Below are 25,753 nucleotides of genomic sequence, written 5' to 3'. Positions count from 1 at the left end.
TCGATGGCAACCAAAGGTGCAGCGGGACGCCTCCCATTGGGCGCTCACGGGAAGGCTACGAATGAAGCTTTGCAGGGTGACATGGGCTGGACAAGTTTCGAAGTGAGGGAAGCTCACAGTAAAATTTACTAGGTAGAACAACTAAGAAATATGGACGAAAGTAAATGGGCTGGGATAGTGTTGAGGTATTTGTACAGGAAAAACACAGCTTCACAGTGGAAGAAAAGAACTTGAAAGCTTACTAGCGAGTATGCGACTTGTCGGGTGAGCAACACAGCAACAAATAACGTCAATCGGAAAGTCAGAAAGGCTGAAAAAATCTCGTGAGTGGCGGCAAATGAAAAGAAACCTACCATGGGTAACTACTTAAGAGGGAAAAAATGAAATCAGGAAAGAAACAATTCATGATAACTGATAGGGAAGCCATATTCCATATTGATAGGGAAGCCATACGATAGGGATAGACCATATTCACACTATCAATCAGGTGATAGAGAAATGTGCGGAATATAACCAACCCTTATATATAGCTTTCATTGATTCCGAGAAAGCGTTTGATTCTGTCGAAACCTCAGCAGTCATGGAGGCCTTACGGAATCAGTGTGTAGACGAGCCGTATGTAAAAATACTGAAAGATATATATAGCGGCTCCACAGCCACCGTAGTCCTCCATAAAGAAAGCAACAAAATCCCAATAAAGGAAGGCGTCAGGCAGGGAGATACGATCTCTCCTATGCTATTCACAGCGTGTTTACAGGAGGTATTCAGAGATCTGGATTGGGGAGAATTGGGGATAAAAGTTAATGGAGAATACCTTAGTAACTTGCGATTCGCTGATGATATTGCCTTGCTTAGTAACACAGGGGACCAATTGCAATGCATGCTCACTGACCTGGAGAGGCAAAGCAGAAGAGTGGGTCTAAAGATTAATCCGCAGAAAACTAAAGTAATGTTTAACAGTCTAGGAAGAGAACAGCAATTCACAATTGGTAGCGAGGCACTGGAAGTGGTAAGGGAATACATCTACTTAGGGCAGGTAGTGACGGCGGATCCGGATCACGAGACGGAAATAATCAGAAGAATAAGAATGGGCTGGAGTGCGTTTGGCAGGCATTCTCAGATCATGAACAGCAGGTTGCCATTATCTCTCAAGAGAAAAGTGTATAATAGCTGTGTCTTACCAGTACTCACCTACGGGGCAGAAACCTGGAGGTTTACGAAAAGGGTTCTACTTAAATTGAGGGCGACGCAACGAGCTATGGAAAGAAGAATGATGGGTGTAACGTTAAGGGATAACAAAAGAGCAGATTGGGTGAGGGAACAAACGCGAGTTAATGACATCTTAGTTGAAATCAAGAAAAAGAAATGGGCATTGGCAGGACATGTAATGAGGAGGGAAGATAACCGATGGTCATTAAGGCTTACGGACTGGATTCCAAGCGAAGGGAAGCGTAGCAGGGGGCGGCAGAAAGTTAGGTGGGCGGATGAGATTAAGAAGTTTGCAGGGACGACATGGCCACAATCTGTACATGACCGGGGTTTTTGGAGAAGTATGGGAGAGGCCATTGCCCTGCAGTGGGCGTAACCAGGCTGATGATGATGATGCTGATGATGATGGGGAAGCTGATTACTTTTCGAAGCGAGATCAGGATGTCTTAGAACACGTACCTGTAAAGCGACATATAAGAAGGAAGAAGTAGCATGTGCTTGCTGCGGTAAAGCTAGAGAAACGATTCAGCATGTTTTATTAGAATGTGAGAATATCTGCCCAGCGTGCTGTTTAGGCACCACTAGCCTTCTTGAAGCCCTTCGGTTCAGCGAGAGCATAGGGGAAGTAAACATGTCGGCAATAGAGATTATAAAGCGACGATCGGAAGATTGGTGGAAGTAGGAAAATTACAAAAAACGGAAACGTACAAAAAAAATGTTCACAATAGGGGGCCATAAAATTTGGTTATGGGAATTCATCGTGGGTTTTTCTTTATTCTTTAAACTAGGTAGGACATTAGGCAGTATAATAGCAAGAGCTTGGTGGCGTAACCCACTGCACCACTCCAAAAGGGACGCACATAACATCCATCCAACCATCCATCCATCCACATTCCGGAGCAGGAGACAAGGCGGCTTAAAAGTCGGCACAGCATCAGGCTTGGGGTTACGTACAGTAGTGTAGTAACGGGTGGGGAGGGGGGGGTTGCAGGGGCGTGGGCCCCAGGTATCAGGTGCCAGAGGGGGTGTCATATATGTCTGAAGACCCCAGCGCCCCCCCCCTCCTCTTTCCGCTGGTTGACTGGGTGTAAATGGTAGCGGAACGTTTCATGTGCGGTGTGATCATGTCTCACCATAGTTCGTGTGTCGTCAGTATGTATACAATGTTCCATTTATCAGTTTTGTATTGTTTGTATCACCTTATCAGTTTCACGGTGTTGAATAAAAACACTGTCTCCTAGTCATAACTAACCATCTCTTTGTCATTTTGTTGTTGTCAAGGTAGCGTCCCACAGGGTGGGGTATTGAGCCCTATTCTCTTTAACGTAATTATGGTTGGCCTTGCTGAAATATTGCTCAAAGCAGTTCGCCTATGAATGTACGCTAATGATATTTGTCTTTGGTCTTTTGCGGTGATTCGTCTTCAAGTGCTCACAAGAATTTAGCCGGCAGCTACCCGAACTTGTTCGTATCTCCGCAAATAAAGCCTTAGTGCGTCCATCGAAGAATGCGCTTTAATTGAGCTTACGCGCAAACCCATCACACCGTACCCTAGTTCTCTCAATGGCCAGGATATTAAATACCAGAACTATCACCGCTTCTTTGATGAGATTATTGACAGGGAACTTCATGGAGCCCCCACTGCATCTACCTGAAGCAAAGACTAATTTAGGTTGCACATATAATGAGGTTCCTGTGCAGAAAAACCTGGGGCACGTCTGTAAAGTCCATGCTCCAGCTGCACAGAGCACTGTTTCTGGGCTTTTTACGGTACAGCGTGCCGGTTTTGGCGAACACATGTTGAACAAACATTCGTACCCTCGAAAGCTTGCAAGGCCAGGTTCTACGGAGACGTCTTGGACTATCACGATGCACCTTGACTCAAGCAACAATCATCATTGCTAGAAACTATCTGCTTCCAAAATATATAACGATTGACAACCTTAGAGCACACATTACCCAGTCATTATATTTCTGCTTTGCCAGCGCAAAGACCTCAAGCCACATTTTCCAAACTTGTTGCGACACATTAAGGCTACCTTCCGGTTATTTCCTTGCTCGAACCAAGCCTGAAACGTTGTGGAACACTCCGAATTTCTCCAACTGCCGTCTACACCGGCTGGATCCTACATTGAAGCTGCAGATTCCATCGAACTTCTCCTGCCGTGATCCAACTTTAGTGTTCCGCCTCTCGTTAGGGGTGGCTTTTACGAAAGCCTATTCATTCCCTTTTAAAATGACCAAAGCACCGATTTGTGACTTGTGCAAATGTGAAGAGACGATCGAGCACGTGTTGCGTTTTTGTAATCTCTATGAGATCGAACGCCCCCGTTCTTCAGAGGGTGTTACAAACACTATCGGGTCGCGCGGCCAGTTGCTTAGTAACTCGCTCTATTAAAAAAAAAATGCGCAGTACGGCGGCTTTGCCTCAGCATGTTTATAACTACGACGGTGCACCCTTTACAGTCTTATAATGCAATGTGATTAATTTTGAACTACTTTAGCGCTAACTAACCCTATTAATTTAATTCCCTTTACATTTACACACTTAATAGATCGTTCATTGCATATTTGGTAATTGTACTATGTGACTGATTCCCGCTTCATCCAAGCACAACCGAAGCTCTTTTCAAAGACCATCGCCTCGCGCTGTCCCTACTTAGTACAAGCAAATATCGCTCCATTTCCCAAAGGTTTCTGCACGGCGACTTTGCCCCACCATGCTTATAACTACGGCGGTGCACCCTTTACAGGCGTATAATGCAATGTGGTTAATTTTGAACTACTTTAGCGCTAATTACGCCTGTTCATTCAACTTCCTTTACATTTACACACTTAATATATAGTTCACTGCATAATTGGTAATTGTACTATGTGACTGATTCTCGCTTCATCCAAGCACAACCGAAGCTCTTTTCAAACACCATCGCCTCTCGCTGTCCCTGCTTAGTACAAGCACACATCGCTCCATTTCCCAAAAGTTTCTGTACGGCGGCTTTGCCTCAGCATGTTTATAATGTCACGTGGTAGTGACGTTAAAGAACACAGTAGCAATAATGTGATTTACCAAAACTAACTTTCATTGGGCGAACCTGTGCCCACAAAAACAGGCTACACTTAAATCACAATGATAGCGGCGAACACAGTCGGCGTTCGTCGAAAATTTGATCAGCGGGTCAAGCGCGTCGGCTTTTATATACATCAGTCATCGAACGTTCAGGAGTAATCGCTGGGACCCACGTGCCTTCCACAAAGTTCTACACCGTTCGCATCGCGCAGACATGCAATCAGATTACACAAGGTTCGGTGACAACAGACAGCGGATAGAAGCATCGATAACTTTTTAGAAACTTCCGATACGTGTAGGCGCGTCCTGCGCTGGGCGATAACATTTCCTAGACGGTAAAAGCGCTCGCCCGTAAAAGATAAACGAGTTCACGTGTCAATTCCCCCTCTCAAAAGGCAACGTGCCGATGCTACAAATATGACAGGAGAGTGACGCACAAAAGGACACTTATTAAACAAAGTAACAGAACAACAAAAAAATGAAGTCCAAGGAGACACAGTCCAAAACAAGAAGTCCAAAGTTCAGCTATGCGAAGTCCCCAAAGTTCATTAGCGCTGTTGTAACGGCTTAAGTCGCGCAACATGCACTACTTCAGGTCGTGAGCGGCGCCGCTGTGATAGCGAAGTGCCGTCTGGCACGACCTCGTAGTCGAGTGCGCCAATGCGCCAGATGACCTTGTATGGTCCGAAATAACAGCGTAAAAGTTTTTCGCTAAGTCCTCGTCGGCGTATAGGGGTACAAACCCAAACACGGTCGCCGGGCTGGTACTCAACGTAGCGTCGTCGAAGGTTGTAGTGTAGGCTGTCGGTCCTCTGTTGGTTCTTGATCCGCAGGCGGGCGAGCGTCGGGCTTCTTCGGCGCACTTGGGATAGGTGGCGACGTCAAGATTCTCTTCGTCGCAGATGTGCGGCAGCATGACGTAGAGAGTAGTCGTCGGATTACTGCCGTAAACCAGCTTGAACGGCATGATCTGTGTTGTTTCTTCCACCGCCGTGTTGTAGGCAAAGGTTACGTAAGGCAGGACCGCGTCCCTCGTCTTGTGCTCGACGTCGACGTACATTGCTAGCATGTCGGCGAGGGTTTTGTTCAGGTGCTCCGTGAGACCATTCGTCTGCGGGTGATAGGCAGTTGTCCTCCTGTGGCTTGTCTGGCTGTATTGCAGAATGGCGTGGGTGAGCTCTGCTGTAAAGGCCATTCCTCTGTCGGTGATGAGGACTTCTGGGGCACCATGTCGCAGCGGCATGTATTCGACGAAAAATTTCGCCACTTCAAATTTCGCCACCGTAGAGCTTTAGTTTAAGCGTAGCAGGTGAGATAGTCTGCCGCCACGACAATCCACTTATTTCTGGATGTTGACGGCGGAAACGGTCGGCAATTACGGTCGGTTGACATCGGAAACGGTCGGAAATCGTTGGCAAGGAGCTTCGATCGGCTGTAGTAATCCTGCTGGCCTTGTCGGTGGTTTCTTGTGTCGCTGACAGTCTCGGCATGTCTTGACTAACGGGCGACGTCGGAGGTCACACGCGGCCAGTAATACCTTTCCTGTATCCTCGACAGCGTCTGGGAGAATCCGAGGTGCCCAGTGGTTGGATCGTCATGCGGGGCGTGCAGTACTTCTGGACGCAGCACTAACGGAACGCACGGACTGGTGAGAAGTTCGTCTTCACGAGCAGGTTGTTTTGTAGCGTGAACGAAGACAATCCGCGCTTAAATGCCCTAGAAACAACGTCGGTGTTCCCTTCCAAATACTCGACGAGGCCCTTTAGCTCCGGGCCTGCTCGTCTCTGTTAAGTGAAATCTTCCGTGCTAATTATTCCAAGGAAGGCGTCGTCGACCTCGTCGTCTTGCGGCGGGGGATTGATGGGGGCGCGTGATAGGCAGTCGGCGTCAGAGTATTTTCGTCCGGACATGTAGATTACCGTGACGTCATATTCTTGCAGTCTGAGGCTCCACCGCGCCAGCCGTCCTGAAGGGTCCCTTAAGTTAGCTATCCAACACAATGCGTGATGGTCGCTGACCACTTTGAATGCCCTGTCATATAGGTAAGGGCAGAATTTTGCTGTAGCCCAAATGATGGCGAAGCATTCTTTTTCAGTCGTAGAATAATTGCCTTGCGCTTTTGACAGGGACCGGCTAGCATAAGATATCACCCTTTCAAGTCTGTCTTTCCTCTGGACTAGGACGGCACCGAGGCCTAGGCTACTGGCGTCAGTGTGGATTTCGGTATCGGCGTTCTCGTCGAAGTGTGCAAGTACCCGCGGCGACTGCATGCGTCGTTTGAGTTCTTGAAATGCGTCGACCTGGGGCGTTTCCCATTTGAACTCGACATCACATTTGGTTAGATGTGTTAGCGGCTCCGCGATGCGTGAAAAGTCTTTGACAAAGCGCCTATAGTAGGCACACATGCCAAGGAATCTACGCGCTGCCTTCTTGTCGATGGGCTGCGGGAACTTTGCGATGGCAGCTGTCTTCTGAGGGTCGGGGCGGACTCCAGATTTGCTGATGACGTGACCTAGAAACAGAAGCTCATCATAAGCGAAGCGACACTTTTCCGGCTTCAGAGTAAGCCCTGATGACTTGAAGGCCTCTAGCACTGTCGGAAGCCGCCTAAGGTAATCGTCGAAATTTCCGGCGAAGACAGCGACGTCATTCAAGTAAACAAGACAGGTCTGATACTTCAATCCTGCTAAAACCATGTCAATCACGCGCTGGAACGTTGCAGACGCCGAGCACAGTCCAAATGGCATAACCTTGAACTCATAGAGGCCGTCCAGCGCGATGAAGGCGGTCTTTTCGCGATCACTTTCATGGACTTCTATTTGCCAGTAGCCAGACTTGAGGTCTATCGACGAGAAGTATTTCGCGCTGCAGAGCCGATCCAATACGACGTTTATCCGTGGGAGGGGGGGATATACGTCCTTCTTCGTGATCTTGTTCAGTCGACGATAATCGAGGCAGAAACGTAGGATTCCGTCCTTTTTCTTTTCTTCACTAAGACAACAGGAGGTGCCCACGGGCTTTTCGACGGCTGGATGATGTCGTCGCGCAGCATTTCGTCGACTTGTTGCCTAATAGCTTCACGTTCTCGCGTCGAAACTCGGTAAGAGCTCTGGCGGAGTGGGCGAGCGCACTCTTCAGTTATTATGCGATGCTTTGCGACTGGTGTTTGTCCTATCCTCGATGACGTCAAAAAGCAGTCTTTGTATCGACGAAGCAGACTTCTGAGCTGTTGCTACTTAATCACCGCGAGACTTTGATTTAGGTCGAAGTCTGGCTCGGGAGCTACGGTCTTCAGGGTAGTTGCGGCAGAATCCGAGAGGACAAACGCATTTCTGGTGTCCAGAATTTGCTCGATGTATGCGATCGTCGTGCCCTTGTTGATGTGCTTGAACTCATGGCTGAAGTTTGTCAGCACCACTTTCGTGTTTCCTCCGTGCAGTTGAGCGATCCCTCTTGCGACGCAAATTTCACGGTCGACCAGTAGACGTTGGTCGCCTTCAATGACGCCTTCTACGACAGCGGGTGTTTCGGTGCCGACCGAAGTAACAATGCTCGAGCGAGGCGGGGTGCTCACTTGATCTTCGAGCGCGTTCAAGGCGTGGTGACTACGAGGGCTCTCCGGCACTATCGCTTGATCTTCCGACAGCGTTATAGACTTTGACTTCAGGTAGATGATTTCGCCGTGTTGGTTCAGGAAGTCCATGCCGAGAATGACGTCTCGTGAATACTGTTGAAGGATAACGAAGGTGGCATGGTAAGTCCGGTCATGAATGGTAATTCTCGTTGTGCAGATTCCAGTCGGCTTTACGAGGTGTCCTCCAGCGGTCCGAATTTGCGGGCCTTCCCATGCAGTTCTAATTTTCTTCTACTGGGCGTCGATGGGTCCACTCATGACGGAGTAATCGGCTCCTGTGTCTACTAACGCGATAACTGCATGGCCGTTGAGAAGCACGTCGAGGTCGGTGGTTCTTTGTCTTGCGTTACAGTTAGGCCTTGGCGTCAGATCACGGCTGCGTTGCGTTGACCTGTGGCTGGTACGTGGCGTCGTCAGGTGGTCTTTCATCGCCGTATTCTTTGCTTCCAGACTTCGTCGGGACGGCGGCGTGTCGTTGTTATGCCGTCGAGGTAGCCTCGGTAGTCTTCGTAGGCGGCGCAGGATCTTCGTCAGTTCGACGAACCACAACCGCATCTCCACCGGTTGCTGGTTTTAGTTTTCCAGATATGGGCTCACGGACCGGTCCCGGGCTGGGCCAGTGTATGGACGGCGCTGCGGCGACAGGTAGCGGCCTGGTGACGGCGAACGGGACGGTCGTCGAGGGCTCCACTGAGTAGCGGCGAGGTAGTCGGCGATGTCACGAGGGCGTTCACCTTCCCTAGGGCGTGGTACGTTGACGGCGAAGCTTCGCTATCCCAGGTCGCGGTATGGGCATCGGCAGTAGAGATGGTCGGCTTCGCCGCAGTGGTAGCAGAGGGGGTGGTGGTGGGGGGCGCGCCAAATGTCCGTCTTCCTCGAGTAGGTGCGCCAGGCGACGGGTGGGCGTGCTAGCGGCGGACGACGGAATTGCGGCGTTACAGGGCCTTGGCGCGGTCACGGATGGGGATGTTGACGACGGCGGCGTATTTCATCGCTTCTGGCTGGGGCTGCGGTAATTGAGGTTGCACCTCAGGAACTCCAAGCGATCGCTGAACCTCATCTTTCTCGATGTCAGCGATCGAGGCCACTTAAGGCTGCCACGAAGGCAAGCCCTTGCGCAGTTCTTCGCGCACAATGGCCCTGATCGTCTCTTGGAGATCACCGGAGCCCAGTGCCTGGATGGCGCACTGAGGCGTGAGCACTTGGCGGTTTTATTGCCTAGTGCGCATTACTAAAGTTTCCTCAATCGTCGTTGCCTCTGTCAGGAACTCAGCTACGGTCTTCGGTGGGTTTAGGATTAGTCCGTGAAAAGTTCCTGCTTTACACCTCGCATCAAGAAACGCACTTTTTCTCTTCGAACATTTCCGGGTCGCCGTGCCGGAAAAGACTGGTCATCTCTTCTGTGAAGATGGCGATGGTCTCACTGGGTAGCTGGCCTCGGGTTTCCAGCAGAACTTCGGCCCTTTCTTTTCGGACAACGCTCGTTACAACAGAAGACGTCCCATGCTACAAGGGTGGAATCCTGGTTATCGAACCAAGTCCTCGCGGCATCTTCCAAGGAGAAGTGCGTACTGTCGTAGCTTATCATCAGAGGTCCAGCTGTTGAAGGTCGAGATCCTTTCGAAGGTTTCGAGCCAGGTTTCCGGATCCTCCAACGTAGCTCCACGGAAGGTAGGGGGCTCTCTGGGTTGTTGAAGTACGATGGATGACAATGGGGCTGCGATTGTGGTTGTCTTGTCCACAATCTTCTTGGTTTTCTCAGGTAGAAGTTCGTGCTCGGGGGGCAGCTGTTGTAGACGGCGGTTTGCTCGATGGTCCGGGGCTGCGTTGGTGTTCTTTTTGCGGGCCGGGATTTTATCACGGCTTGTCGGCGGCGTCCGGTACATGAACGTACATGGTAATTTATGTGTTTTTCGATCGTTCCATTCCGAATACTGTTACCGCAGTTCGGATCGGCATGGCGGTTCGGCTATCTTCATATCATCGGAAATCAAGTACGAACGTAGGCTTGACCTGTGTTTAAACGTATCTAAAGGTGAATCAGTGTGGATCGAAACTTACCTGTCGCCTTCTAGTAATCGCAATGGTCTAATAATTGGTTGCATTTATCGCTCCCCATCTTCATCTATTCCTGATTTCTTGCACAACCTTTCCACAATTCTTCATAAAGTTTCAGCTGAAAATAAACAGATTTTAATAGTTGGTGACATTAACATCAATTTACTGGATACTGATAATAGTTCAGTATTATCATATAGCGATTGTTTTGTTGGATTCGGGCTTGAGTCTTTAATTACTTCTCCTACTAGATTTTCCGCTTTGGGAACTAATACTCTTACCATCAGAACAGTCAAGCCAAGTTTCGGAAATGCACAAAAATGAAAAGGAATGACCAAGTGAATCAATAAATGCAGCAATGCTATCTTGGTTCTTACATAAAGTTCCCGCATTGATGTGTAGTAAAGAGTAGTTAGAACGAGCGAGCAACGATTCTGTTTCTACTGTTGAGAGCAATGCCATAGAGGAATGTTGTCAAGAACAGATTATGAAAATGACAAATGTTGGGATTGATATCTACGTGAAGATGCGCAGATCTGACTCGGCACTTATTCTGAAGACCCTGCTGTCATCAGTCTTGCGCGCCGTGATATGGCAATTCTCGGTCCAAAAGTAACGCCATTTCATTTCTTTTTTGAGGGCCAGCGCTTTGCTGAATAGTCGTTTGTTGTCAATGGTCAGGTGTTCATTGACGTAAATAGCGCTATCCTTACTTCCTGTCAGACCTATCAGAGACATACGCAAACGTGTATGTCAATCGCTATATTATCATATAGCGATTGTTTTGTTGGATTCGGGCTTGAGTCTTTAATTACTTCTCCTACTAGATTTTCCGCTTCGGGAACTAATACTCTTCTTGATCACGCCTTAAGCAATATCACACCATCTCCAAGTGCGGGTGTCATTGACATGTCTATCACAGATCATCTTCCCATTTTCGTTACCTTTGTTACAGAAAAACCTTACTATGACACTAGTTACTTCACATCCAGGTTCGACCGAGATAACTTTGTTAATACAATAAATGGTACCAACTGGTCATCAATTAGTACTCTATGTGATCCTGAAGAGGCACTCGAAAAATTCTGCTCATTATTTTTGAAAGCTGCATTCGCTAGCACTACAACTGTCAAATGCAAAAAAAGTTTAAATTTCCACGTAATCCCTGGATAACAAAAGGATTGTTAACCAGCATGCGTAAAAAAGATAACCTTTACAGGAGACTAAAAAAAACAGCCGTTCAATGTAAACCTAGCACATCGCTATAAAAATACAGTACCATGTTGAACAACCTACTCAAAAAAATCAAAACGGCTCTATTATGAGAAAGGATTCTGCAAAGCTAAAAATAATCCTAAGAAACAATGGCAACTTTTGAACGACTTTTTGTATGCACCCCAGGCTAGTAGAACCATTGATAAAATAACTTATAAACATGACACTTGCACTGCATCGTCTTGCATAGCTAAGTCATTCAATGATTTCTTCCATGAAGTGTACAGCCCGATAGCCTCTTCTTATCCATGTAACCGTTGCAATCATACATTATTTATTTTTCCCGTCACAGCCGATGAGGTTTGTTCTGCTACATTAAATCTAGAAAACGCTTTCCCAGGTCTAGATAATGTCTCTGCCTATCACTTAAAACTTGTTGCCCCTTGCATTGCGGAAACACTAAGCAGCATAATTAATCTAATTTTTAAATGCGGTACCTTTTCTAATTCGCTTAAGAAGGCAAAAGTAATTCCTGTCTTTAAAAAAAAGGTGATAAATCTCTGGTGTCTAATTATCGCAAAAGGATGGAAAGTTGGGCGAGTTGGTACGGTGACATGATCTTGGATTGTAGCGCGAAGTGAACACGCGCTCGTCCTGTCTGCTCCTTTCTGTGTCCGTGTTCACTTCGCACTACAATCCAAGATCATGTCTAATTATCGCCAATCTCTATTTTGTCCTCCATTAGTAAACTTATCGAGAAATTATTTCTGAAACGTATAAACAGTTACCTAACAAAGTTTAGGTTGTTAAAATCTTGCCAATTCGGTTTCCGTCCTGGCAGTTCGACGAGCTTAGCTCTTATTGCATTAACCGATTACATAAGGTGCTCTATTGACAGTGGTAAACTTGTTGGCTCAGTATGTTTAGATTTTTTTTAAAGTTTTTGACACTGTGAATCATACCATTTGATTTGCCAAACTAGAATCTTTAGGTATAACAGGTCCAGCTTTAACTTTTCTTAAAGATTACTTACATGACCGTAAGCGAACAGTCTGTGTAGGGGGCGCTTATTCCGAGTCAAAAGTTGTTATTCAAGGGGTGCCACAGGGCTGAATACTGGAACCCTTGTTGTTTTGCATTTACATTAACGACTTACCCGATGTTCTTGACCTTTGTAATGCTATTTTATACGCTGATGATACCACTATTTCCATGTCTGATAACTCTTTAGCAACCTTACTCCTTAAACTGAACAATGAACTAGCGGAAGTTGTTGAATGGTGTCAGTTAAATCAATTAATTTTAAACCCTCTGAAAACTCAGTTGATGTGATTTAAAACAAAGCAGAAGATCGTGCCGTTTTTCTCCCGAGTAACTCTCGACTGTCACCTTATTCCTGCAGCGGACTGTGTTTTGTTCCTTGGCATAAAATTAGATTCTCACTTGAAAGTTACTAATCATATTGCGTTTCTTAAACAGAAAACAGCTTTCGGCATAAGAGCTCTCATAAAATCACGTGCATTCTTTTCAGAACACGCATTATTATCTTTATACTTTGCGTTCATTCATAGTCATATCACCTATGGTATTGCTTCATGGGGAAACACGTATAACTGCCACCTCTCGTCTATTCAACACATACAGAACCAGACTATTCGCATAATCACCAACAGTTCCTTTTACTCAAATGCTCTCCCGCTACTCCAGGCAAACTTTATACTACCTGTATCTGGCTAGTTTAAGTATCATCTAAGTATTATCTTCTTTAATTTACTTAACAAACAGGTTCCTTACGAATTTGTGGACTACAAATTACTCACTAATACAAACCACACTAGGTTTGCGCATAATTACAACTTTTTATTACCTAAACGTAACACAAACTATGGGAAAATGGCATCCTCGTTTTCAGCATTAAAAATCTGGAATGACCTACCCCATTCACTTAAGCTAACGTCATCCTTAAATGTATTCAAACATGAGTTAAGATGCTTTATTTCTTTTTCTAAATAGTTTCATGTCCTATAACATGTTCTCTGTATAGTTATGCTTTTTGATATATGTACTTTTTCGTTTGTTTTCTCTTACCAATGAAATGCATTACGCGCATTCATAACTTTTCCTTGTACTTTTTTTATCTTTGCTGCTTTGACCACGTCTTGCACACATCTTTTTTTTTCGTTTTAGAGCCGAGGACCCCTTGCAGTCATTGACTTTGGGACCCTCGTCTGCATACTATTTGTTGTTTACTCATAGTTTTTTTAATGACGAATAAACTGAAACTGAAACTGAACACAGTCGGCGATCGTCAAAAATGTGGTCAGCGGGTCAAGCACGCCGGCTTTTATACATCATTCGTCGAATGTTCAGGAGTAATTGCTGGGACCCGCGTGCCTTCCACAAAGTTCTACACCATTCACATCACGCATACATGCAATCAGATTAAAGAAGGTTCGGCGACAACAAACCGCGGATAGAAGCATCGATAACATTCTAGAAACTTCCGATACATGAAGGCGCTTCCTGCGCTGAGCGATAACATTTCTGGGACGGTAAAAGCGCTCACGCGAAAGAGATAAACGAGTTCACGTGTTAATTTCCCCGTCTCACGTTCACGTGTCAATAACTACGCCTGTGCACCCTTTACAGTCGTATAGGGCAATGTGGTTAATTTCGAACTTCTTTTTCCCTAATTACGCTTGCTAATTTAATCACTTTTACATTTACAGGCTTAATGTATTGTTCATTGCATAATTGCTGATTACGCCTGTCAATTTAATTACCTTTACGTTTGTTCATTGCATAATTGGTCATTGTACTCTGCGACTGATTCTCGCTTCATGCATGCTGCACCGAAGCTCTCTAAACACCATCACCTCGCGCTGTCTCTGCTTAGTACAAGCAAACTCGCTCCATTTCCCAAAAATGTGCTGTACATCGGTTTTGCCTCAGTATGTTTATAGCTATGGCGGTGCACCCTTTACAGTCGTATAGGGCAATGTGGTTATTTTTTAACTTCCTTAGCCCTAATTAGGCCTGTTAATTCAATCACCTTTACTTATACACGCTTAATGTATTGTTCATTGCATAATTGGTAATTGTACTCTGCGACTGATTCTCGCTTCATGCATGCTGCACCGAAGCTCTCTAAACACCATCACCTCGCGCTGTCTCTGCTTAGTACAAGCAAACTCGCTCCATTTCCCAAAAATGTGCTGTACATCGGTTTTGCCTCAGTATGTTTATAGCTATGGCGGTGCACCCTTTACAGTCGTATAGGGCAATGTGGTTATTTTTTAACTTCCTTAGCCCTAATTAGGCCTGTTAATTCAATCACCTTTACTTATACACGCTTAATGTATTGTTCATTGCATAATTGGTAATTGTACTCTGCGACTGATTCTCGCTTCATGCATGCTGCACCGAAGCTCTCTAAACACCATCACCTCGCGCTGTCTCTGCTTAGTACAAGCAAACTCGCTCCATTTCCCAAAAATGTGCTGTACATCGGTTTTGCCTCAGTATGTTTATAGCTATGGCGGTGCACCCTTTACAGTCGTATAGGGCAATGTGGTTATTTTTTAACTTCCTTAGCCCTAATTAGGCCTGTTAATTCAATCACCTTTACTTATACACGCTTAATGTATTGTTCATTGCATAATTGGTAATTGTACTCTGCGACTGATTCTCGCTTCATGCATGCTCCACCGAAGCTCTCTAAACACCATCACCTCGCGCTGTCTCTGCTTAGTACAAGCAAACTCGCTCCATTTCCCAAAACTGTGCTGTACATCGGTTTTGCCTCAGTATGTTTATAGCTATGGCGGTGCACCCTTTACAGTCGTATAGGGCAATGTGGTTATTTTTTAACTTCCTTAGCCCTAATTAGGCCTGTTAATTCAATCACCTTTACTTATACACGCTTAATGTATTGTTCATTGCATAATTGGTAATTGTACTCTGCGACTGATTCTCGCTTCATGCATGCTGCACCGAAGCTCTCTAAACACCATCACCTCGCGCTGTCTCTGCTTAGTACAAGCAAACTCGCTCCATTTCCCAAAACTGTGCTGTACATCGGTTTTGCCTCAGTATGTTTATAGCTATGGCGGTGCACCCTTTACAGTCGTATAGGGCAATGTGGTTATTTTTTAACTTCCTTAGCCCTAATTAGGCCTGTTAATTCAATCACCTTTACTTATACACGCTTAATGTATTGTTCATTGCATAATTGGTAATTGTACTCTGCGACTGATTCTCGCTTCGTGCATGAACGACCAAAGCTCTTTTCAAACACGATCACCTCTCGCTGTCTCTGCTTAGTACAAGCAAACTCGCTCCATTTCCCAAAACTGTGCTGTACATCGGTTTTGCCTCAGTATGTTTATAGCTATGGCGGTGCACCCTTTACAGTCGTATAGGGCAATGTGGTTATTTTTTAACTTCCTTAGCCCTAATTAGGCCTGTTAATTCAATCACCTTTACTTATACACGCTTAATGTATTGTTCATTGCATAATTGGTAATTGTACTCTGCGACTGATTCTCGCTTCATGCATGCTGCACCGAAGCTCTCTAAACACCATCACCTCGCGCTGTCTCTGCTTAGTACAAGCAAACTCGCTCCATTTCCCAAAAATGTGCTGTACATCGGTTTTGCCTCAGTATGTTTATAGCTATGGCGGTGCACCCTTTACAGTCGTATAGGGCAATGTGGTTATTTTTTAACTTCCTTAGCCCTAATTAGGCCTGTTAATTCAATCACCTTTACTTATACACGCTTAATGTATTGTTCATTGCATAATTGGTAATTGTACTCTGCGACTGATTCTCGCTTCATGCATGCTGCACCGAAGCTCTCTAAACACCATCACCTCGCGCTGTCTCTGCTTAGTACAAGCAAACTCGCTCCATTTCCCAAAAATGTGCTGTACATCGGTTTTGCCTCAGTATGTTTATAGCTATGGCGGTGCACCCTTTACAGTCGTATAGGGCAATGTGGTTATTTTTTAACTTCCTTAGCCCTAATTAGGCCTGTTAATTCAATCACCTTTACTTATACACGCTTAATGTATTGTTCATTGCATAATTGGTAATTGTACTCTGCGACTGATTCTCGCTTCATGCATGCTGCACCGAAGCTCTCTAAACACCATCACCTCGCGCTGTCTCTGCTTAGTACAAGCAAACTCGCTCCATTTCCCAAAAATGTGCTGTACATCGGTTTTGCCTCAGTATGTTTATAGCTATGGCGGTGCACCCTTTACAGTCGTATAGGGCAATGTGGTTATTTTTTAACTTCCTTAGCCCTAATTAGGCCTGTTAATTCAATCACCTTTACTTATACACGCTTAATGTATTGTTCATTGCATAATTGGTAATTGTACTCTGCGACTGATTCTCGCTTCATGCATGCTCCACCGAAGCTCTCTAAACACCATCACCTCGCGCTGTCTCTGCTTAGTACAAGCAAACTCGCTCCATTTCCCAAAACTGTGCTGTACATCGGTTTTGCCTCAGTATGTTTATAGCTATGGCGGTGCACCCTTTACAGTCGTATAGGGCAATGTGGTTATTTTTTAACTTCCTTAGCCCTAATTAGGCCTGTTAATTCAATCACCTTTACTTATACACGCTTAATGTATTGTTCATTGCATAATTGGTAATTGTACTCTGCGACTGATTCTCGCTTCATGCATGCTGCACCGAAGCTCTCTAAACACCATCACCTCGCGCTGTCTCTGCTTAGTACAAGCAAACTCGCTCCATTTCCCAAAACTGTGCTGTACATCGGTTTTGCCTCAGTATGTTTATAGCTATGGCGGTGCACCCTTTACAGTCGTATAGGGCAATGTGGTTATTTTTTAACTTCCTTAGCCCTAATTAGGCCTGTTAATTCAATCACCTTTACTTATACACGCTTAATGTATTGTTCATTGCATAATTGGTAATTGTACTCTGCGACTGATTCTCGCTTCGTGCATGAACGACCAAAGCTCTTTTCAAACACGATCACCTCTCGCTGTCTCTGCTTAGTACAAGCAAACTCGCTCCATTTCCCAAAACTGTGCTGTACATCGGTTTTGCCTCAGTATGTTTATAGCTATGGCGGTGCACCCTTTACAGTCGTATAGGGCAATGTGGTTATTTTTTAACTTCCTTAGCCCTAATTAGGCCTGTTAATTCAATCACCTTTACTTATACACGCTTAATGTATTGTTCATTGCATAATTGGTAATTGTACTCTGCGACTGATTCTCGCTTCATGCATGCTGCACCGAAGCTCTCTAAACACCATCACCTCGCGCTGTCTCTGCTTAGTACAAGCAAACTCGCTCCATTTCCCAAAAATGTGCTGTACATCGGTTTTGCCTCAGTATGTTTATAGCTATGGCGGTGCACCCTTTACAGTCGTATAGGGCAATGTGGTTATTTTTTAACTTCCTTAGCCCTAATTAGGCCTGTTAATTCAATCACCTTTACTTATACACGCTTAATGTATTGTTCATTGCATAATTGGTAATTGTACTCTGCGACTGATTCTCGCTTCGTGCATGAACGACCAAAGCTCTTTTCAAACACGATCACCTCTCGCTGTCCTTGCTTATTACAAGCAAACTCGCTCCATTTCCCAAAAATGTGCTGTACATCGGTTTTGCCTCAGCATGTTTATAACTGCGGTGGTACACCCTTTACAATCATATGGGTCAATGTGGTTAATTTTGAACTTCCTTAGCGCTAAATACGCCTGTTAATTTATTCACCTTTACATTTACACAATTAATACATTGTTCATTCCATAATTGGTAATTGCACTCTGCCACTGATTCTCGCTTCAAGCATGCACCACCGAAGCTCTTTTCGAACACCATCGTCTCGCGCTGTCCCTGCTTAATACAAGCAAACTTGCTCCATTTCCCAAAAGTGTGCTGTACGTCGGTTTTGCGTCAGTATGTTTATAACTGTCGCGGTGCACCCGTTACAGTAGTCTAGTGCAATGTGGTTAAATTCTTTAGCGGTAACTATGCTTGGCAATTAATTAGGTTTACATTTAAAAAATAATATATATTTCATTGCATATTTGGTAATTCTATTCTGCGGCTGATTCACGCTTCATGCACGCACCACCGAAGCTCTTTTCGAACACCATCGCCTCGCGTGGTCCCTGCCTAATACTAGCAAACTCGCCCGATGTTCCAAAAGTGTGCTGTACGGCGGCTTTGTCTCAGTACACATTTAACTGCGGCGGTGCACCCTTTACAGTAGTATAGTGCAAAGTGGTTAATATTGAACTTCTTAAGCGGTAATTATGCCTGCTAATTTAATTACCCTAGCATTTACACAACTAATGTATTGTTCATCGCATAAGTGGTAATTGTACTCTGCGACTGATTCTAGCTTCATGCATGCTCCACCGAAGCTCTTTCAAACACCATCGCCTCGCGTTGTGCCTGCTTAGTTCAAGCAAATTCGCTCCATTTCCCAAAAGTGTGCTGTACGGCGGCTTTCCCTCAGCATGTTTATAACTAATACGGAACACCCTTTACAGTGATATAGTGCAATGTGGTTAATTTTGAACTTCGTTAGCGCTAATTACGCCTTTCAATTTATTTACCTTGTAATGAAGAAAGGAAGATAATGACATCCCGATCATCATCAAGAGCGGAGGGCACGAGATCGGCGCTCGAACACCACCATCTTGTTCTCCCGACCTACTCTTCAGAGATACCGCCTGTTTGTTGGACTCGTCCAATAAACCTCCTTACATTTGGTGGAGGTGCGGGGTACGCACATCGCCGGCACCCTGGAACCCCGATCCCGTACGTCGCACTCCACCATGCAAGCTGACGCTACCCAACCACCGCCATCTCTCCCGGCCGCCGTTTGCCCCGGCCCGGTTCGCCAGCGAGACCACCCGGTATTTTCGGTTACGTAAGACCAGGACCTCGAGGACTAGCTGTCGGCCTACGACAAAGTTAGTGGACCCAACAAGTGGGATGACGCTGCTAAGCTGAGTACCGCGATCTTTTACCTGGCTGGCGTGGCGAAGCTGTGGTATACGAACCACGAATCGGAATTTGAGAACTGGCCCGCTTTTAAGGAGGCAACATCTGCCGTTTTCGGTCGCCCTGCCATGCGGAAGTTACGCGCCGAGCAACGGCTGCGCACACGGGCACAGGAACCAAACGAAACTTTTACCGCCTATGTTGAGGACATAATCGATCTCTGCAGGCGCGCCGATGCTTCAATGAGCGAAAGTGCCAAAATACAGCATATTATGAAGGGCGTCGACGACGATGTCTTTCAAATGCTTCTTGCGAAGTCTCCCGGCACAGTGTCTGAAGTGGTAACTCTGTGCCACAGCTACGACGAATTGAGAAGGCAGTGGGCTCTCACCCGACGTTCATCTCACACGTACAGTCAACCACTCACTGCACTGGACATCGTGCCTGACCAGTCATACCTTCTCGCACAAATGAAAGAATTTGTGCGTGAGGAGGTGGCCCGTCAGTTGTCTCTCCTACTGTTTAATCAGCGTCAGGAGCTCCCACAACAGCAGCAACTGCAGCGACCAATCCCGTTGGCTCCCGTGCTTCGACACGTCATCCAAGAACAGATTTCCGAGGCCATGCCGGTGCCCATTCAGCAGCAACCTGTCGCCGCGCCTCTTAGTTACGCTGAGGTAGTAAAGCGGCAACAGTTTCAACAGCCCTCACCGTCCTATGGTATGTCGTATGCTGCAGCCCCGATTCAGCCGTCCGTGACATGGGCTGCTCCCAACACTGCAAATCCCTGGCGAACGCACGACAACCGGCCGATCTGTTTTGCATGCGGTGGCCCTGGTCATATCGCCCGATTCTGCCGCCGTCGCGCGTCAGGATACTCAGACGCCCGTTCGCAGAACTACATGGATCGTCCCCGCTCTAGTTATGAAGGTCCGGTCCCCAAACAAGCACGTCTTCACGTGACTATCCGCCACCCACGTCTCGTCGCTCACCTACACCCCGTCGTCGATCCTTGTCGCCCATGCGTCGTCGACCAGCCCCTGAAAATGAGGGGAACTAGCCCCTGCAGTTCGTGAGGCAAGAACTGCGCTCTCGAAATGCTCAAGTCCTCGAACTTTGCCGTCGAATATTGTCGAAGTTTTTGTAGAAGGCACCCGTGCATATGCTCTTGTGGATACCGGTGCTGCTGTTTATGTTATAGACGCCACACTTTGCCGCAAGCTTCGGAAGGTGACCACGCCTCTTGAGATGATGCCCTTACGTACAGTGAATGGAGACCCTGTTCGGCTTATAGCTGCCTGCACTGCTCGACTTATTATCGCTAAATAGCTCTACATTGTTGAGTTTATCATCCTTTCATCCTGCTCGCACGACATCATGCTTGGCTGGGACTTTTTATCGTATAATCACGCCGTTATTGATTGCGCCAGATCTGAACTAGAGCTTTTCCCGTTGTGTGACTAGTCCTACAACCCCGCTCATCAAGCCGCACACAAACTAGTCGTAACATAAGATACAGAAATTCCGCCGACAGCAGCTGTTTTGCTCCCCGTGTTCTGCAACAGCATATGTGATGAAGCTGCATTCTTTGAGCCATCACTCCTCCTTCTAAGTCGGAAGCCACTTCTTCTGCCTTATTCGACCCTCTCTATTTCGAATGGAACAAGCGCTCTCTGCCTCACAAATCCTCTTCCGTATCCCATCAAACTGCTTGAAGGTGAATCCCTTGGATGCGTGCAAACCATTGATATCCGCCAAATTTTTTCCGTGCAGCAAGATTCAGCTCGACGCGACCTCGACGTCGTCAGTGCTCTTAATCCTTCTGATGTACCAGCTGCCGACCTATTCGATTCGTCGATCGCAGACGGACTGTCACCATTTGAACGCTCTGCTCTTCTCCAGCTGCTCTACCAATTCCGCGACTCTTTCGATGTTGCCCAACGTGCCCTTGGCCGAACTTCTACCATTGTTCACTACATCGACACCGGCTCCAACTCGCCAGTGCGACAACGCCCTTACCATGTCTCCACCGCGGAACGTCAAGTTATTAGCGACCAGGTTGACGATATAATTAAACGCGACGTTATTCGCCCTTCACAAAGTCCGTGGGCATCACCTGTGGTTCTCGTTAAAAAAAGGATGGATCAATTCGCTTCTGCGTGGATTACCGGCGCCTAAAAAAGGTCACTCGAAAAGACGTGTACCCGTTACCCAGAATTGACGATGCCCTTGATTGCCTACAAGGTGCCGAGTTTTTTTCATCGTTAGATTTGCGTTCCGGGTATTGGCAGGTGCCTTTAGCAGAGGCCGACCGTTCAAAGACAGCCTTCGTCACGCCTGACGGTCTATATGAATTCAATGTCATGCCCTTCGGCCTCTGCAATGCGCCTGCCACCTTCGAGCACATGATGGACTCAGTTCTGCGGGGTTTGAAGTGGCACATGTGTCTATGCTACCTCGACGACATTGTTGTCTTTGCGCCAGAATTCGCAACCCATCTGGAACGCCTCAACCATGTCCTGACGTGTCTGAAGACCGCTCAGCTGCAACTAAATCTCAAGAAGTGCCGCTTTGCTGCGCGAAAACTTACAATTTTCGGTCCCGTCGTGTCAAAGGACGGCGTGCTTCCGGACCCGGCTAAACTACGCGCCGTGACCGACTTCCCCAAACCGACGACTCTAAAGCAGTTACGAAGCTTCATAGGGTTATGCTCCTACTTTCGTCGGTTTGTGCGCACCTTCGCCTGTATAATTGCGCCTCTATAATTACGTTTGTTCATTGCATAATTGGTAATTGTACCCTGCAATTGATTCTCCCTTCATGCATGCTCCACCGAAGGTCTTTCAAACACCATCGCCTCGCACTGTCTCTGCTTAGTACAAGCAAACTCGCTCCATTTCCCAAAAGTATGCTGTACGTCGCTTTTGACTCAGCATGGTTATAACTGCGGCGGTTCATCCTTTACAGCAGTATGGCACAACGTGGTTAATTTTGAACTTCTTTAGCTTTAATTACGTCTGTCAATTTACCTACCTTTACATTTACACACCGAATGTATTGTTCCTTGCATAATTGGTCATTGTAGTCTGCGACTGATTCTGGCTTGATGCAAGCACCACTGAAGCTTTTTTCAAGCACCAACTCCTCGCGCTATCTATGCTTAAAGCGAACAAACTCGCTCCATATCCCAAAAGTGCGCGGTACGTCGGTTTTTCCTCAGCATGTTTATAACTGCGGTGGTGCACCCTTTACAGTCGTCTAGGGCGAGGTGCTTAATTTTGAACTTTTTTAGCGCTAATTACGCCTGTTATTTATTTACCTTTACATTTGCACAACTAATGTATTGTTCATTGCATAATTGGTAACTGTACTATGGGACTGATTCTCGCCTCATGCATGCACCACCGAAGCTCTTTCAAACACCATCGCCTCGCGCTGTCCCTGCTTAGTACAAGCTAACTCGCTCCACTTCCCAAAAGTGTGCGGTACGTCGGTTTTGCCTCAGCATGTTTGTAACTGCGGTGGTACGCCCTTTACAATCATATGGGTCAATGTGGTTTATTTTGAATTTCTTTAGCGCTAAATACGCCTGTTAATTTAGTCACCTTTACATTTACACACTTATTGTATTGTTCATTGCATAATTGGTAATTGTACTCTGCGACTGATTCTGGCTTCATGCATGCACTACCGAAGCCCTTTTCGAACACCATCGCCTCGCGCTGTCCCTGCTTAGTAACTCGCTCCATTTCCCAAAAGTGTTTTGTACGGCGCCTTTGCCTCAGCATGTTTATAACTATGGCGGTGCACCCTTTAAACTCGTATAGGGCAATGTGGTTTATTTTGTACTTCTTTAGCGCTAATTAGGCCTGCCATTTTAATTACATTTACGTTTACACACCTAATTTATTGTTCATTGCATAATTGGTAATTGTACTTTGCGACTGATTCTGCCATCATGCATGCTCCAGCGAAGCTCCCTTCAAACACTTTGGCCTCGCGCTGTCCCTCCTTAGTACAAGCAAACTCGCTCCATTTACCAAAAGTGTGCTCTACGACGGCTTTTTTCAGCATGTTTATAACAACGGCGGTGCACGATTTACAATCGTATAGGGAAATGTGGTTAATTTTGAACTTCTTTAGAGCTAATTACGCCTGCCAATTTAATTACTTTTTCGTTTACACATTTAATGTATTGTTCATTGCATAATTGGACATTCTACTCTGCGAGTCATTGTCGCTTCATGCATGCACCACCGAAGCTTTTTTGAACACCATCGGCTCGCGTTGTCCCTGCTTAGTACAAGCAAATTCGCTCCACTTCGCAAAAGTGTGCTGTATGGCGGCTTTGCCTCAGCACGTTTATATCTACGGCTGTGCCCCCTTTACAGTCGTATAGTGCAATGTGGTTAATTTTGAACTTCTTTATCGCTAATTACGCCTCTTAATTTAATTATGTTTACATTTACACACTTACCGCATTGTTGAATGCATAATTGGTAATTGTACTATGCGACTGATTCTCGCTTCATGCATGCACTACCGAAGCTCTTTCAAACACCATCGTCTCACGCTATCCCTTCTTAGTAGAAGCAAACTGGCTCCATTTCCCAAAAGTGCGCTGTATGGTGGCTTTGCCTCAGTCTTTATTACTACGGCGGTGCACCGTTTACAGAAGTATTTCGCCATGTGGTTAATATTAAACTATATAGGCGCTTAATACGCCCGTTACCTTACTGATTTTTCATTTCGTTTCTTAATCTATCATTTACTGCACATTTATAAATTGAATGAATGAATGAATGAATGAATGAATGAATGAATGAATTTATGGAGGATATAAGTTATGAAGTTTATGGAGGATATAAGGAAAAAAGTTACAAAAGAGCAACTTGCCTAGTCCTTGAACCTTCTCGCGACAGCAGCAGCATAAACCAACACATGGCAAAAAGGGAGGGTAAGAGAGAAAGAACAAAACAAAACAAAAACAATAAACGTTCTCATACAAGTGTTAATACAGCAGATAGCAATAGAAATATATATATAACTCAATAAAAATAAGCCTACTTATACAGAGATTAAAGGGTAATAGGCACGAAAGTAATTCAATAACTTGTTTTACTGCAAGAAAAAAACCATCAATACCATCGTTCATTAACTTATTTAATAATCGCGGTAAAGTGTATGAAAGCTTTTGTTTCGCATAGTTGGTACGTGGGTATGGCACAAACCCATATTCCGGAAATCTTGCAGCATAATAGCTTCTATTTCGTGTCAAGTTGGCTATAAACCTGCCCTGGTTAATGTTTTTCCGGCACTCCTTGCCGTATGTTAACGCTAAGCGAAAATTGAAGAGATCAGGAGCTTTAAGTATCTTTAGGTCTTTAAATAATGAACTAGTTGGAAAGTCAAATGGTACTTTGCACACAGCCTGGATAACTTTCTTTTGCAGACGAAAAATATTATTAATATTAGTGGCAGATGTTGTGCCCCAAACCAGGCAGCCGTAATTTAGGTGGCAATAAAATAAATAGTTATAGAGCAGAAGTTTTACCTTCTGTGGAATCTGTTTAATGGTAAAAAGGATACCCGAAACTTGAGAAAGCTTGTTTGTTAAAAAAATTAGTATGACAGTTCCAAGACATGTCATGATCAAAGAAAACACCTAAGGTTTTAATGGAATTCACGAGCATGATTTTTGAAGAGCCAAGTTGAATGTCATCCTTCAGGAGAGCATTCTTATTCTTGGCATGAAACAAGATAGCTTTAGTTTTTCCTGTGTTGATTTTCAGCCCATTTTCGACAGATCAAGTACATAAATTTTAAGCACACAATACAGCATTACTTGAAGAAAACAACGCGGTTGCATCATCAGCATATAAAATAAACTTGGTGTGGGAATCTACATTAACAATATCATTACTAAAGATATTAAAGAGAAGAGGGCCTAAAATGCTACCCTGAGGAACGCCAATATACACTGGTTTACCTTGGTATGAAATTTTATTAATTTGTCGAAATTGGCATCTATGACACAGTTATAGCCTAATTAAATCTAAAGCAATGCCACGAATACCATAGTGATTCATATTATATAACAGAAGCTCGTAGTTAATACAATCGAAGGCCTTGCTAAAGTCAATAAAAATGCCTAGAGTAAGAAGGCCTTTATCAAAATTATCAATCATTGACATCACAAACGCTGCTGTTATTGAGTTCACTGAACTTGCCCATTATTTCAGATACGTTCGTTGGATGCAAAAAAAATTGAATCGGAGCAATCAACGGATAAGTAACGACTAGCATTCATGTTGATATGTGTACTTGCAACCCTGGTAAAATAATTGTTAAACGTGTCAGGCAAACACACGTCTGGAACTACATTGCCATTTTCCAAAATACCTGTTGGAGGCTGATAATCAGGCACACAATTCAACAAAACGCTGACCCGCTTCCACAATTTACGGCTGTCATTCGAGCAGAATTGAAAGTGCTCGAGATGACGGCGGTCTTTAGCGCAGCGCAGCTCGTTTGTTAATTGCTTCCAAAATTATTTAAAAACCTG

At 45.3% G+C, this 25,753-nt stretch overlaps 1 protein-coding gene across 1 annotated transcript in view; it reads left to right on the top strand.

Moving 5' to 3' along the window:
- Positions 1-25,753, top strand: part of LOC126527449 (sodium- and chloride-dependent glycine transporter 1-like) — a 52,276-nt gene that overhangs the window by 16,427 nt on the left and 10,096 nt on the right. The window lies entirely within an intron of this gene.

Source organism: Dermacentor andersoni, chromosome 9, assembly GCF_023375885.2.
Source record: "Dermacentor andersoni chromosome 9, qqDerAnde1_hic_scaffold, whole genome shotgun sequence".
In the NCBI taxonomy this organism is placed as follows: Eukaryota; Metazoa; Arthropoda; class Arachnida; order Ixodida; family Ixodidae; genus Dermacentor; species Dermacentor andersoni.
This window is presented reverse-complemented; position numbering and strand designations above follow the sequence as displayed.